Here is an 11,392-nt window from a genome sequence, read left to right as displayed (position 1 = left end):
ACGCTCAGGCGGGCCTCCGCCTCTTGGAGTTTTCCCTCTGTCGATGTTTCGATTCTTACTGTTCTGGTATGGCAGCCTAGTTATAACAGTTGCTTATAACAGTTGCTCAGTTCCTGCTATTGTGTTGTTCAGTATTTTGTTCTGGTATCGCAGCCTAGTTATAACAGTTGCTCAGTTCCTGCTATTGTGTTCAGTATTTTTCCATCTCAGTTAAACCTCGTGATGACCACCCCTCCCTATGCCTGCGTAACCACAACTTTGTAAGATACAGCAAGTCACACCATGTGCTCAATATTGTTACATACAAACGCAAGGACAAAGCATCTGCTGGGCTGTTATCTACAGTTTTGCAACATGCAAGTCACACCATGTTATTCAGTTCTTGTCACACACACAAACAGGCAAGTAGCAAGCAGTTGTTTAATCTCATAATGGATGCTGCAGTGCACAAATGCAGATACCTCACACAACGAACATCAGATAATATTTGATCATATATATGGTAATGGCTATAATGTGAAACACAGAATCCCACACAACTCAGTTTACAGTAGTTAGCCAGTTGCTCGATTCAATCAAATTGAACAAGGAATCATGCCTCACTCTCCGCACAAACAATGGCAGCCGCCTCCTCATTCAAACTGTGTGACAGCACAGTGCTATAAAGGGAAATAGGTTCCAAATGCAAGGTGAATATTCAGAAATAACGTTGGCTCAAATTAATAACGAGCAAGACATTTCTAGGGTCTAACTTGACCTAAAATGTAATTATCGGAACCAACCTGCGACACAATGCTAGCAGAAGTTAACTGCTAACTGACACGACCGTGCTAGTACTAACGTTAGCTTGACGCAATGCTAAATGTGTTAGTTAGCTAGCCAGATTGCACAAGGTTTTCGCAAAGATTTTAACAAAAATATACTCGAACATGGCTGCTATTTGTGAGCATTATGGAAAGAAAAATATGTTTCTTATTTACAATTGATGCAGATATTGAAAATGACTCAATACTGCACATTTTTTTATGCGATTAAAATCGGCTTCGAGTATCACTGCTAGCTAGGTTCACAGGGACACTCTAGAAGCACTGTGCTCGTGTATTCCTGGCCACTATTGGTCCATTTTAAAGGCAATCTCACCAAACCGGCCTGAGAACGAACCGTCTAATTTAATACCGATCTTGAAAATGCCAAAGAAGAAGGCGGGATTTCGCCAGCTACCCTAAACTAAATTGTAGGCATCATTTCTTGTTTGACAACAATGGTATGAAAAAAGTACACTGATAGCCTTATTCAGCAATAATGTAAACATTTATGATTTCTGTAAATTATAGCTACGTATGACTAGGTTTCCTCATCCAGAAAAAAATCTGAATTTAGATTAGATTTCAGTCTATTAGATTAGTTTATTAGTCGGTCGGAGATGTAATTGTAGGGTACAGTGAAATTCTTAAGATCTGAACTCCAACAGTGCAGGTCAAAAAGATAAGTGAATGAAACAATAATACGAATATGTGTAACCGGTGCTATACTGCACCGCTGTAACTGCGTTGTGTGTGGTTGATTGAGACTATAGACGTGGAATTTGGAGACCTGGTAGTTTTAATCAAGCAGAACTCACTCTCTGCATCCTGCAACTGCATCCAAAAGGAAATAAAACATTTGTAAAGCACATATGTTCTGAGAATCGTCGCCTCTTTCTCTCTCAGTGCATCAAAATGATTTTCGAATACAAACATTAATAGTCTCTCCTTATTATACATAACATATTTTACAAAGATAAAACCACATACCTGCATCCAAAAGGAAATAAAACATTTGTAGAGCACATATGTTCTGCGAATCGTGGCCTCTTTCTACAGTAGATACACAATAGGAGGGACTGGGATCATTCGAGGAGCTAGCCATCGTTCACACATACAATAAATAGCCTGCTAATACCTTAGCTAGCTATTAACCACATGTTGAATTCAGAATGTTGATATCATCCTAAAAAGTACAATTACAAGTGCATCTTAACAATACCATCCACTTATGAGTAACCTCCAAATACACATCATTATTCATGAACAAAACACTGTGTGTATGACTTTGTACTGAAAAAAATCAAACTTTTCTAAAGACATAAAAAACGTGACTACCTCTCTCAGGATACAAAATTATTTGAGCATGCAGGGCAAAACGTAAGAACACACTCCACTTCAGCCAGGATGCAGGCATGCATGATAACAAATCAACACGACATATTAATATATGAACCTGGTGAAATTCATAGTACTTTAACAACTGTTACATATGCATACTATATACATATTTATTTACAACATTTACAAACCAACAGCCTGCATTCATCCAGTTTGTATACATTATGATAGATATGTGACATGAAGCTATATTGGGCAATTTGGGCAAAGGCGTAACAATGACTGTCTTGGACAAATAGACATTTGATCATATCAGCTTACTACATCTGTCTTCCCTCACCAAACCCATCAATGATTTGATTTATTTGACTATAATATATCAGTTATGGCCAACAGAGGGCAACATTTATCCATATAATACGATAAAACCTCATTGAACCTAAATTAATTGAGTTACATTGTAAACATTTTTCAGATATCGTATGTGATCAGAAAAAATGCATTAATTTCCCGGAGTGGTCGCTCTGTGCTTTTGTAGTTGACGTCATAATGTACGATGAGATATAGAAGCCTATGACGTAAACGAACTCAAGAAAATGTTCAGTGCGCTACTTTTGCCTCAGTTGAGTTGATGCTTTGCAAAGGACAGTCATCCTCATGTTCAAATAAATCACTTTGAGTGGGCAAAGAAGACATTCTGTGTAAGTACAGCATAACTGGCCAAGATGTTGTAAAAAAATGTTTGAAATGTATTTAAAAATGTATTTGTTTATTTAAAAAATGTCAGGTCCAATCTGAAGGGTTCCTGAAAGCACAATGGATAGAAATCATAAACCGTTGAGAAAAATTATTCTAAAAGTAAGTCTCATAAGTGATAAAAAAATGTTTGTTCATTCTGGGGCTATCCCTCTTGATATGTAATGAGGCTATCTTCTTGGTAGTATAACCTATATGCTGTAAAAACAGATTGATATGATTTATAGTTGGAAAAGTGGGCATAATTAATTCAGGGCTAAGGTTAAATGTATTTCCTTATGTTCATATACCCCAGGCTGGGACCCTCCAAGCTAGTGCTGGAGAGCAGGTCCTCCAGACAGACATCACTGACCATGATGGACTAAGGCTGCCAGCCCTGGTAGACTGCCCCCTTGACAGCCCCCTAAAGGTAAGAAAACATCTTATAGTTCTGTTGCAAAACGTCTGGTTGTAACGGAGACCAGTTGGATGCAATCTAGTAATATGACGTGTTGAAAACCAGTTTACAACGCGATAATAAAGCCATTAAGACACATGGACCACCTACTAAACTCAGCAAAAAAAGAAACGTCCCTTTTTCAGAACCATGTATTTTAAAGATAATTTGTAAAAATCCAAATATCTTCACAGATCTTCATTGTGAAGGGTTTTAACACTGTTTCCCATGCTTGTTCAATGAACCGTAAACAATTTATGAACATGCACCTGTGGAACGGTCGTTAAGACACTAACAGCTTACAGACGGTAGGCAATTAAGGTCACAGTTGTGAAATCTTAGGACACTAAAGAGGCCTTTCTACTGACTCTGAAAAACACCAAAAGAAAGATGCCCAGGGTCCCTACTCATCTGCATGAACGTGCCTTAGGCATGCATCACATCTGCAGGACAAGTACAGGATGGCAACAACAACTGCCCGAGTTACACCAGGAACGCACAATCCCTCCATCAGTGCTCAGACTGTCCGCAATAGGCTGAGAGAGACTGGACTGAGGGCTTGTAGGCCTGTTGTAAGGCAGCTCCTCACCAGACATCGGCACAACGTCACCTATAGGCACAAACCCAACCGTCGCTGGACCACACAGGACTGGCAAAAGTGCTCTTTACTGACAAGTCGCGGTTTTGTCTCACTAGAGGTAATGGTCGGATTTGCGTTTATCGTCGAAAGGAATGAGCATTACACCGAGGCCTGTACTCTGGAGCAGGATCGATTTGGAGGTGGAGGGTCCGTCAAGGTCTGGGGCGGTGTGTCACAGCATCATCGGACTGAGCTTGTTGTCATTGCAGGCAATCTCAACGCTGTGCGTTAAAGGGAAGACTGCCTCCTCCCTCATGTGGTACCCTTCCTCCAGGCTCATCGTGACATGACCCTCCAGCATGACAATGCCACCAGCCATACAGCTCGTTCTGTGCGTGATTTCCTGCAAGACAGGAATGTCAGTGTTCTGCCATGGCCAGCGAACAGCCCGGATTTCAATCCCATTGAGTATGTCTGGGACCTGTTGGATCGGAGGGTGAGGGCTAGGGCCATTCCCCCCAGAAATGTGCAGGAACTTGCAGGTGCCTTGGTGGAAGAGTGGGATAACATTTTCTTATTTAATTTTTTAAGAGTGGGTTAACATCTCACAGCAAGAACTGCCAAATTTAGTGCAGCCCATGAGGAGGAGATGCACTGCAGTACTTAATGCAGCTGGTGGCCACACCAGTTACTGACTGTTACTTTTGATTTTGACCCTTCCTTTGTTCAGGGACACATTATTCTATTTCTGTTACTCACATGTCTGTGGAACTTGTTCAGTTTATGTCTCAGTTGTTGAATCTTGTTATGTTCATACAAATATTTACACATGTTAAGTTTGCTGAAAATAAACGCAGTTGACAGTGAGAGGACGTTTCTTTTTGCTGAGTTTAGTTAGAACTAATAGTTTTGGAATTCAGATTTTAATTCTGATTGTAATTCTAAGGTTATGGTTTATAGCTGGAAAAGTGGGCATAATAATGGAGGGCTTAAGTTCTATGTATTTCCTTATGTTCCTATACCCCAGGTTGGGACGCTCCAAGCTAGTGCTAGAGAGCAAGTGCTCCAGACAGATGTCCATTCGGCTGGCCATGATGGACTAAGCCTGCCAGCCCTGGTAGACTGCCTCCAGGATAGCCCTCGAAAGGTAAGAAACATCTTTTAGTTCTGTTGCAAAACATCTGGTTGTCACGGAGGCCAGTTGGTTGCAATCTAGTAATACGACGGGTTGAAAACCAGTTTACAACGCGATAATAACGCCATTAAGACACATGGACCACCTACTAGTTAGAACTAATAGTATTTTAATTCTGATTCTAATTCTAAGGTTAACCCTTATGTGACATGTCACTCAGTACCATCATGCCTATGGTGAAAAATGTGGTTTCTATGGTGATAAGATTTCCCCACTGTTGTTATTTGTCTCAGAACCTTGTGCCGAAGCCCCCGCAAGGCCCCAGGCCCAGCCGAGAGGCAAATATAGCAAAGGCAGAAAAGAAGGCCACAGAGGTTATCAAGGCTAGAAAGTCTAGGGAGGCTAAGTCAGGGGTGAAAAAACTAAGCCGCCAAGTAGTTGGTATGTTGGCACTGCCTCAAACTCTAACTCAAACAACCAGTTACAGTGAGTATTCATCTCCACTTCCAAAATACCTGGATTTATTGATAGAATTCTAAAACGATATATGGTGGAAGGATCCACTAATGTCTACGATCCTCTTTCTGTAGGTGTCCTGCCAGCTATCAAGAAGGGCACTAAAGTTACCCTCCAGTCCTCCAGCTCCCTCTCCGATGACAACAAGGAGGCACTAGGTTAGTTATTATGTTGTTTTTACCGTCTTTTGCACCCGCACATTCCCCTTCTTTCTTTTCTCTTATTGTCAGTAATGGTATTTTCATTTTCTCTCCTCTTTTTTTCTTATTTTTCTATACAGTGTTTGGAGACATGTTATGTGTGAAGAATTACTTTAAATCAAATGTCAAACTCATTCTATAGAAGGCCGGGTTTCAGCAGGGTTTCACTCCACCCTTGATTGATGAATTAAGGTCACTAATTAGTAAGAAACTCCTCTAACCTGGTTGTCTAGGTCTTAATTGAAAGGAAAAAACTAAAACCCGCAGACACTTAGCCCTCCATGGAATGAGTTTGACAACCCTGTATTAAATACATTTTGATTTGACTAGGGGCCGTCTGCCAGGTCCTGATCACCAGGGTGGGAGACATCCTGAACAGTACCTGCAATGACGATTACAAGGCCAGGCTCATCATCCAGAAAGGTACACTTATAACCTGTTTTGCCCATATGACCAGTAATAACCAGTGTATTACCATTATAGTAAATGTACTAGAAACTGCATAGTGTAAAACATGGATGTGACTTTGAACCAGTTCAGAATATGAGTGTGTTTTCTTAGGATTGGATTCCGGTGCCAGGGAAAGGTTCCCTGACTCTCCGTGTTCCTCTTCACCCAAGGACGAAGAAGAGGTGGTTGTAAGTGCCATGACTGTCTCATACCCCAAACCCTCCACCTCTCCCCAGGCAGCATGGGCAGCTCCTGCCCAGACTCTGGAAGAAGAGGTGGGGGGGGCTGAGGTCTCCGAGATGAGTGACAGCTCCCTGATGCCAACCAAGAACAGGCAGGACCCCTGGAGAAGATTCCCTCCCTCCTACTAGGCAAGGAGCACATCCTCCTTTGCAGCACTCCCTGGGCCACCGTCATGAGCCCCCAGACTCTGAAGTTTATTCTCCACGGCATCATGTGCCGACTGGAGGCCTCAGAGTCCCTCCAGACAAGGAGGGCCAATGACCCCTTCAGGCTGATGAAGGATCTCTTTGTGGAGGTCCAGCATGCCCTGAAGTATGCTGACATCTCTGTCGTCTTTGGCCTGGAGCAGAGCATCCAATTCAGTGGTGAGGATGCAGTGAAGGCCATCGTGACGACTGCGGCTAAAAGATTGTCCCTGCGTTCGGACTCCAACCGGGCTCAACTGCGTGCCGCACGCTCTGGTAGCGAGGCAGCCATCAGGTGCATGGCGGACACCATCACACAAGTCATAGAGGACTGGAGTTTCGAGGGCCATTTTGGAGCCAGGAGGAGCCGTGGTAGTGGGAGGTCACACTCCTCAACCTCCTCAAGGAGTGACGTCACCCTCACCGAGGAGCTCCTGGCTTGGAGGAAACCCTAGAAGAGGACCTAGAGGAGATGGCTGATGACAGCACTGGTTTGGAAAAGACCAGTGTGAGCTCAGCCATCTCTGAGAAGTCCCAGGTAATTAGCTACCTTTCTGAAAGCACCAAGCCCATCAGCAGCGCCCTCTCCACAGACCTCGAGGACATCACCTCCACACAGGTGAGACGGCCAAGAACCAGTAGATCGTTTTGTTATTTGGGCTGTTTGATTGTGAGGCATCGACTCATATCCGTTTCTCTCTCTACTAAGAAAAAAGAGAAGGAAGAGGCTATGAAAAAGAAGTGAGGAAGTCAGGAAATAAGAAGCGAGGAAATAACAAGAACCAGAAGAAGAACAAGGTGTCTCCTCTTGGCAATGATAGTAAGTCCTCATTTCTGTCAGTCAACATGTGCATCTGTCTTCAGCACAGTATTGTAATGTAAGGACGGGAGACTATGATAAAGTTATCAGGGTCTTATTCATTAGCCACTAAATGGAAGACAGCGGACTAAAACAGGGAGGAACTTTCTTGAACTTGCCAATAACAAATGCTTGTTTTTGTTTTCTGTTTAAAAATATTTTGCTACTGTGTACCCTAATGAACACGACCCTGATTTCATGCCTTGTTCTCTGTCACCTGTTCAGGTACTGTGGCTGCAGATGAGCCTAAGAAAAAACAGTCTCTCCTCCCGCGGATCACAGCCGCCCTGGCAAAACTATTTTGCTTCCCCTGCAAAATAAAAATGCAAAAAGTTACTGTGCAGAAGACGAGTTTGGGAAAACCTGCTGCCACTTCCCCCAACCCACTTTCTAAATAAACTCTCAAAGCCAACAGAAGAGGGAGGGAGACAACCCCCCGTACTCACAACTCATTTTATTACACCCCATTTAATTCAATAAACACAACGTGCAGCTATTTTGATCTTCTTCTACTTGAGTTTTTGTTTTACAGACCAACCTGCATGCTATAGATTCTTAAGGTCAATTTGCTGTCTACTACAGTATCATTGTTATGAGTATGTTCACTGTGCCAGTCATTATAGCCAGTATAGGCTATAATAATGCCCTAACCTAATTGCAATTGACATAAGAGTTACATTTGAATAATTCCCTCATTTTATATATTGTTTTAGAGGGAATAAATCTCTAAAGCACTATAGAGTGCCGTCCCTAGGAGGGGTGCATCACTTGAGTGGGTTGAGTCACTGATGTGATCTTCCTGTCTGGGTTGGCGCTCCCTCCTTGGGTTGTGCCATGGCAGAGATCTTTGTGGGCTATACTCGGCCTTGTCTCAGGATGGTAAGTTGGTGGTTGAAGATATCTCTCAAGTGGTGTGGGGGCTGTGCTTTGGCAAAGTGGGTGTGGTTATATCCTTCCTGTTTGGCTCTGTCCGGGGGTATCATCGGATGGGGCCACAGTGTCTCCTGACCCCTCCTGTCTCAGCCTCCAGTATTTATGCTGTAGTAGTTTGTGTCGGGGGCTAGGGTCAGTTTGTTATATCTGGAGTACTTCTCCTGTCTTATCCGGTGTCCTGTGTGAATTTAAGTACAAGGCTAAGATCACCATGCGCAATGCCAAGCATTGGCTGGAGTGGCGTAAAGCTTGCCGCCATTGGACTCTGGAGCAGTAGAAACGCATTCTCTGGAGTGATGAATCACGCTTCACCAGCTGGTAGTCCGACGGACAAATCTGGGTTTGGAGGATGCCAGGAGTACCCTACCTGCCACAATGCATAGTGCCAACTAATGTTTGGAGGAGGAATAACGAATTGCCTGGGGCTGTTTTTCATGGTTCGGGATAGGACATTTAGATCCAGTGAAGGGAAATCCTTAACGCTACAGCATACAATGACATTCTTTACGATGCCCTTTCCTGTTTTAGCATGACAATGCCTCAGTGCACAAAGGGAGTTCCAAACAGAAATGGTTTGCCGAGGTTGGTGTGGAAGAACTTGACTGGCCTGCACAGAGCCCTGACCTTAACCACATCAAACAGCTTTTTTTCTTTTAGCTTAATATTGCGGATAGAATGTTGCTTCCAATGTAATTGTCTGCATCATTTCCAATCCCCCATATTTTGGGGTAAATATATATATCCATACACGCATGCATATATATATGTACACACATACCTATATAGACATACATACTTTTTAAAAATATACCCCGCAAACTCTACCGATCCCCAATACCAAAATAAATGATCTAATGACTCTGCCTCCTCACAGCAGATTCTGCAGAGCTTGGAAGATTGTATCCCCCATATATATAACATTCTATTAGTTGCAAGAATTTTGTATAGTAATTTATATTTAAAAATTCTAAGTTTTGAATCCGGCGCTGTTTTAACTATCAATTTCATAAACCATGTGCCATGGAATGGGTACATCGAAAATCTCTTCCCAACTATTTTGCAATTTATATGGCACAGCGGTCATTTTTTTTTTTTGGTCCTTAAATGAAATTGGTATATGTTTTTATTTATCACACTTTTCTTTAACCATTTATGTTCTTTAATACAGGGCCGACATACAAGTTCCTTACTTTTTCCCCTTCTACTTGCCTCTTCCATTTTTGTGGTAATGCTGCAATTAATTGGTTGTAATTTTGGGCCAGAGCAGACATTTCCATATGTCTGTGTTAGCTGCATGTGTGACATAACTCCACCAGTCCTATTTATGATATCATTCACTAAAATTATAATTTTTTAAAAATTTCTTCGATAAATACAATTTTTTTAATCAAATACTATATTTGAATTTAACCACAATATTTGTTGTACTATTTGTTCCGTCCTTTCAGGTGGATTAAACTGAAATTGCAACCAACTTTCTAAGGCTTGTTTAAAAAATACAGATATTTCGGAGATTATTTCCTTTTCAAACAACCGAAAGTGAGCAGGTGTAATCTGAATAAGGGGAAAAGACCCTTCCTGAATATAGGATGAGACATGAGAACCAGTTTGGATTTAAGTATAACTTTTGTATGACTGATGCCTTTAGTGAGAGGTCTAATGCTTTAATATTTAATCATTTCTTTAACCATTTATCATACTCGTTATATAAATAGGCCCTTTTAATTTTATCTGGTTTTCCGTTCCAAATAAAATTGAATATTTTTTGTTCATATCATTTAAAAAGCAGGTCACTAGGTGTAGGCAAAACCATAAGCAAATAGGTCAACTGTGATATAACTAAGGAGTTAATCAGGGTGATTTTTCTACAAATAGACAGGTATTTTCCTTTCCAAGGTAGCAAGATCTTATCTATTTTTGCTAACTTTCCATAAAAAATTATTGGAGTGAGATCATTTCTCTCTTTTGGGATTTGTATACCGAGTATGTCCACATCTCAGGTGGATTCAGACCATTTAATTGGTAAACTACATGGTAATGTAAAATGTGCTTTTTAAGGATCCAATATGTAATATGGTACATTTATCATAATTTGGTTTTAATACAGAGAGGATAGCAAAAGTATCTAGAGGCCGTGGAGAGACTCCAATTGTGGTTTTAAAAGAAAACATGAATCATCAGCGAACAATGACACCTTCGTTTTTAAGCCCCGGATTTCTATTCCCTTAATATTATTGTTTGATCTTATCTTTGCAGCTAACACTTCGATGGCAATAATAAATAGATATGCCGATAGTGGACAACCTTGTTTTACTCCTCTAGATAGTTTAAAACTTTCTGAGATGTAGCCATTATTTACTATTTTACACCTAGGGTTACTATACATAACCCATTTTATAAGAGATTCCCCAAAATTGAAATATTCTAGGCATTTAAATATAAACTCCAGTCGTACTATTTTATCAAAAGCCTTTTCTAAATCAGCTATGAAAACCGATATTTCAGTGTTCTATTGTTTCAGTACTTGTCTTATATTATCTCCAATGTATCGTCCATGTTAAAAACCTGTCTGATTAGGATGAATAATATCTGACAATATTTTTTTAAATTCTATGTGCCAAGCCTTTTGCTAGGATTTTTGCATCACAACACTGAAGTGTAAGAGGTCTCCAATGTTTTAAACGGACTGGATCTTTATATATACCACTTGGGTCCTGTTTCAGTAATAATGATATCAGACCTTGTTGCGTGTCTGATAATCTACCATTTATATAGGAGTGGTTAAAACAAGCCAATAATGTTCCTTTGAGTATACCAAAAAAAGTTTTGTATACTTCCAATGGTATGCCATCCAGCCCTGGAGTTTTCCCATCCGTAAAGGCCCCAATTGCCTCAAGCAGTTCCTCCTCTGTAATTTGGCCTTCACATGAGTGAACAGCTTTGGAATTAATTGGA

Source organism: Oncorhynchus nerka, unplaced genomic scaffold, assembly GCF_034236695.1.
Source record: "Oncorhynchus nerka isolate Pitt River unplaced genomic scaffold, Oner_Uvic_2.0 unplaced_scaffold_2047, whole genome shotgun sequence".
Classification (NCBI taxonomy): domain Eukaryota; kingdom Metazoa; phylum Chordata; class Actinopteri; order Salmoniformes; family Salmonidae; genus Oncorhynchus; species Oncorhynchus nerka.
This window is presented reverse-complemented; position numbering follows the sequence as displayed.